At 41.1% G+C, this 5,791-nt stretch overlaps 1 long non-coding RNA gene across 1 annotated transcript; it reads left to right on the top strand.

Annotated features, from left to right (window-relative positions):
* Window positions 1-1,018: 1,018 nt before the first annotated feature.
* Window positions 1,019-2,908, top strand: LOC141490129 (uncharacterized). Its single transcript, XR_012469064.1, has 2 exons — window positions 1,019-1,168; window positions 2,746-2,908. It is a non-coding gene; the product is annotated as an uncharacterized LOC141490129 (long non-coding RNA).
* Window positions 2,909-5,791: the final 2,883 nt, after the last annotated feature.

The following is a 5,791-nucleotide window of genomic DNA, read 5'->3' as shown; positions in this document are numbered from 1 at the left end:
ATAGCCTTGCTGAACCTCAATTTCCTGGTCTATAGTCTCATGTGGTTCCAGTGTCCTGGACACTGTAGTAGGAAAAAAATTCATAACATATTAAGGTTGAAAAGAATCTTTGAAATAATCTACCAAAATCTCTTCATTTTAAAAAATGAAATAGTTGAGTCACAGAGTTAAAATGATTTGCCCAAGATCACCCAAGTAGCAAATAGAAGATCCAGTGTTTGAACTCAGGTCCTCTAGCAGAAAAATCCAGTCTTTTTTACTACTGCTTCTTCAATCCTGTTTTTTGACACATAAGGAAACTAAGTCCCAATGAAAGGATGTGACACATTGTCATAGGATTTAAATTTTTTCATTTTATGTTTTCCAATGACACGCAAAGGTAGTTTTCAACATTCATCCATTTGCAAGTTTATGAGTTCCATATATTTTCTACCACCCTCCCTTCCCCCCCCCCTCCCAATGGCAGTGAACAATCTGGTAAAAGTTGTATATGTACAATCGTGTTTAACATATTTCCCTAAGTGTCATAGGATTTAGAGCTGAAAGGGACTCAAGAGATTATTGCATTCTTTATTGAACAATTGAGAAAACTGAGGGTTAAAGGAGGGATGTGACTTAGCCCAAGCAACCCAGATAGTCAGGGGAAGAGTTAGGAGAACACTCAGCACAGGAGACCACTTAGCCCCAGGAGACCATGAGACACCCATCTACAGGGTCATACCCCACTGCTTCCTGACCACCTCAGCCTTAATACTGCAAATACTAACAAAAGGAAAGCAAATGAAAAATCTCACTCCAGAAAAATGACCATTTTAAAGGCAATCTCTTTAACTCAAAATTCTAGAGACTATTTTGAGGTGTAAATGTAGATACTGGGGTTCAGAGAATCCAGACCTGCCGAACCACTCCCTGCCCCCCGTTGGCCCCCAGCCAGTCTCCTAGCAACAAGCTTCTGCTCTCATTGTGACTCCCCTCCAAAAGCAAGAAACTGGCTGCCCTGCAACATCCAGCCTGTCTGTCTGCCCGCATGCCACCCTGCCTGGACAGCCCACCACGTTTCAAATCTCATCTGGAATCCATCTCTCATTCTCTGCAGCCTTTAATTCCCTCTCCCTGGGAGTCTTGGTAACTGTATTATGGGTTGTACAGAGCACCACGATAAAATGCTGTAAGGATTATTAAATTCTCCAATTGCCAGGGCGGGTGGGGTAAGGGCATGAAGGATACACATAATGAAGCTGCTAACTATTTCTCCTGGTCTGGCTTCCATGCCCATCACCTCCACATCGGAAGGGCAAAGGAGGAGCTAGACTGTGGATCCAAGCCAAAGGATTTCTAGGCCCTACCAGGTTTGAAAATTGCAGCTCTCATGTGTTACTGCTTCTTTCTGGCTTTCAGCCTTCTCCATAATACAGGCAACCTGATGTATCATGAAATAAATACCTCTGTTCCAGGGAGAGTGAGATTTTCTGGTATTAAAAATATGAACACTTACAGAAAAATCAAAGGAGGGAGTAGCCTTTCTTTGACCCCACCTTCGTTACATGTGGGGGCATCTAAGCAGCTCCCCACCATGCCTCACCCTAATAATGATGGTCCTAGAGGGAACCCAGCTCCTTGGAAATGGGGCAAGGGGAGGAGGCAGACAGGGAAGACCCTAAAGATAGAGAGAAAAAGTTCATCCTAAAAGGAATGATAAGTCACTTGAGCAAAACCAATAATAATAGATAAATAGGAAATAGGGACCATCCCCATCCTGTGATTTTTACTGCTATAGGAAACTTCCAAGGAAGAAACTCCTTCTACCAGAACAGGTTTGTCCCTTCTCTGTAATTTACAGTCTTAAAGATCTAGAGGTCAAATGACTTGCCCAGGGCTAAACCCAGATTTTCCAGATCAACTGTCAACTGTCTATCCATCATGCCCTGCTTCTCATGATAATAAATATTCATGCTTATATAACTATTTGAAGATTTACAAAGCACTTTCTATACATTATCTCATTTGAGCCTCATATCAATCTTACTATTCCCAGTTTACAAATGGGAAGCTGAGACTCAGAGAGGTGAAGTAGCTTTCTCACAATTAGGAAAGATCAGAGATGGGGTTTGAAACCATTGCTTCCCTGACTCTATGTCTAATGATCTTTCCAATCTACCACTTTATCTTGATAGTGCAAGAGCAACAGTGAATAAACCATGTCAATGTTCCTGGAAAACAAAGTTATAGGTAACCTTCATTCACCTCTACTAGGTGAGATGGAGCCGTGGTGTTAATCATTAGTGATGAATTTTTTTTAGAAAATCACTCAACAAGCATCTACCTTCTAGAACATTGGGGTATACAAATAACCAGAACGAGGGATAATAATCCCACTCTATGCTTACCTCTCCAAACTCCACTCACACTGGCAGGTTGGCTCTACTTTCAGGGTTCAGGGAATAATCTTATGTGTGGGTATCTTCCTAATACTAGTTCATGAGTCCCTAGTAGTGTTATTCTCCTTAAAAGCCTTACCGCAACTTAAACAATTTAACAAGGGGGATGGCATATATACATATATACATATATATATGTATATATGTATATATATATATATAGCTGCATCATACAAGATACGTGCAAAGTAGGTACAGGGTAACCTTTGAGGGGGAAAACTCTTGCAAATAAATCTTCTGTCATCTTGTGGTTAAGCACATGGGAGAATAAATTTACTTTTCTCATTATGTTTCATGTTTGACTTAGCCTGCTGCTAAAGGAACCACTGAGGGATGGCTAAAAGAGATAAGCAAGAGACCCAGGAGATGCTGAGAGCAGGGGAGAAGGAAGAATGGGAATCGAACCTTTACTGCTGATGACCCCACCACAAATCATTAATCAATCAATAAACAAGCATTTATTCACCATCTATTATGTGCCAAACACCATGTTACAATTCCAAATGAATTGTTCCATGTTTTACTGGACGGATGGTCAGCCTTCTGGTGACAAACCTCTCTACATTTAGCTAGGCTGATGCTTGAGCAACACATAGAATCTGTCCCTAAAATTGTTCTTTGCATCATGGTTGGACTCATGAGTGTTTTGGTTCTCTTAACATTGCCTCCAAAGAATTGGGATCGTATTCACAACACAATGAGGCAACAAAGAAGAAATTTGGCTATAGATTGGAGCTGAAAGGAATCTTAGAGGAGATCCAATTCAGTCCTTTCGTCTCCACTATCCCCAATACAAAGAACAGAGTAAGTGAACTAAAGGATAGATGGAATTCAAAATTCATTAGAGTCAGAGGGGGCCCCTTTAGAAGTCGTCTGGCTGAATCCTTTATTTTATATATGAAGAAATTGAGGCCCAAAGAAAGAGAGTGACAGGATCAGTGAATTTTTTTTAATTTTTTTATTTAAGGCAACAGGTATAAGTGACTTGCCCAAGGCCACACAGCTAGGCAATTATTAAGTATCTGAGGTCACATTTGAACTCGGGTCCTCCTGACTCCAGGGCCGGTGCTCTATCCACTGCACCATCCAGCTGTCCCCACAGGGTCAATGAATTTTCAACAGAGTAAGATCTAGGAAACAAATCCAGAGCTTATAGGTTTCTCCTTCAGTTCAGGAATCTTGTCTTCCTACCTAAAGAAGTATCTTATCTTTCATCCTCATTCTTCATTCTAGTGCAACTCCCACAGAATATGTAGATGTTCATTCTTTACAAACCACCAATAGACTACTGGAAGTAAATTTTTATTCTTTCCCACATTCTCCACAGTATGGTTAGCAAAGTGTTGCTACAAAAGTTACACCTGTCCCAAAGCAGGTGCCTATAAGCCCATTTCAAGCCTCTAGAGGATATTTTCAGATCCTCTGAACTTTCTATCAAGCACAAATCATTGGAAGGAAGAAATCACCAAATCATGAGGTACTCTATACCTAAGCAAGAAACTCTTCTCTAATATGACATGCTTCTCCACTGACAAGTGATCTTCCAGTGTTTTATTGGAGAACTCCAATGAGAGAGAACCCACTACCACTTTTTGAGAGCGCTAATGATTGGGAAGTTTTTCATGTTTCAGGGAAAATAGCACTGGACTTAGCATCACAAATATTTTATTTGAATGAGAGCCCTGAAACATACCTGTTTAACCTTTGGGGAGTCATTTGTTCCCTCTAGGCCTCAGTTTCCTCCTATGTTAAATAAAAGATCAGACTAAATGACCTCTAAAGACCCTTCCAGCTCAAAATCAATGATCTTGTGAAATCTGCCTCTTCACGACTTCCACTCCTTGCTTCTACTTCTTCCCTCTCAGATCAAACAAAACAAGTTTTTTACCTGATAGCTTTCAAATACTTTGAAGAAATCTTTCATGTCCTCCTTCAAGCTGCTTTTCTCCAAGCTAAATTTCTTCAATTCATTCAAGTCATCCTAACATGAAAAAGCCTTAAGGCCCTTCACTGTACCATTATACCAGTCACTTTCTTTGAGGTTCAAGAGAACCCTACTTTTTCAAGGGTTCCAAGTTATTCAATAGAGATCTGTCTCTTTCCTATACCAATGATGGTTTATTAATGATCTACCATTGGTACCAGCAGGAAGATTGTTTGAACAGCTGGCTCAGTGGCAGGGGAACAGAACGCTAATGAGAAACCTGGTGATAATCTCAATTCCCGAACATCACCAAAGACACACAGCTCCCCAGAAACACTTGGTGTTGGCATAGAGTGGCCAACCAGCCCTTGACTGTACACTTAGTCAAAAGAAGGAAAATAGTATACCTCCTTGCCCTTATAGCATATAACCCACTTCCCTCTTGAAGGGCCCCTCCTCTTTTACCCTTCTCCCCAACATTCAACTCTCATGACTCCCGCTTCCCTTTCTAAATCACTGGGCTGCATTGATGGATGCCACTTTGCCAGAACTTTCTGAGAATTCATAACTCAGAGAAATCATCCATTCATGTCTCTTCAGTTACTGTCTTGATCCCATCTAGGTGTCAGTCTCTGAGTGTGGAGGGTTCAAGGACAGATCTGGCATTCCTCTTCAAAGCCCTCCTTCATCTGCTCAACCCACGTTTGCCTGCAGGCTTTCATCCAAGCAGCACCATATGTCTGGAATGTCCTCCCCACCCTGCTTGGCAAGCTCCTCTTCTCCAGTCATTTCAACTGCTCTTGAAATCCCACCCCTCCTCTGGGAAGTCTTCCAAGCTTTACCAAGGGAGAGCCAAAAGCTCTCCTAGACATAGGGTTCCTCAGACTATTTCATGAGCAATTGCTCATTCTCTTTTTCTGTCCCACTACAATATTTTTCTTCACTGCCATCCATCTCAATATCTTTATTCCTGACTTGTCTATGAAATAAGTAACTCATTATCCATATTTATATGTATATTTATACTCTCTGCATGTCCTAACCATGTCTGAAAATATCATAGGATCATAGCTCTGGAGTTGAAGGAGACTTTAAGGTTATCTAATCCAACCCCTTATTTTATAGAAGAGGAAATCAAGACCTAGACAGTTTAGAATGACTGGTTTATAGATCTAGATTCAGAAAGAAACTCAGAAGCCATCTAGCTAAACCCCCTCATCTTACAGATGAGGAAACTGAGGCCCAGAAAACTACTATGACTTTCCCAAAGTCACATAAGTAAAAATTAGCCAACCTGGGATTTGAAGCTGGGTCTCCTGACTCTAGTCTTAATGGCCTTGCCTCCAGATGGTACAAGGGCAGAGAGTAGAAATGGACTTCTCTATACAGCTCCTGGTGCAGCAAAAAACACTGAATGCAGTCTTCATGA

The sequence above is a fragment of the Macrotis lagotis genome, chromosome 5, assembly GCF_037893015.1.
Source record: "Macrotis lagotis isolate mMagLag1 chromosome 5, bilby.v1.9.chrom.fasta, whole genome shotgun sequence".
NCBI lineage: Eukaryota > Metazoa > Chordata > Mammalia > Peramelemorphia > Peramelidae > Macrotis > Macrotis lagotis.
This window is presented reverse-complemented; position numbering and strand designations above follow the sequence as displayed.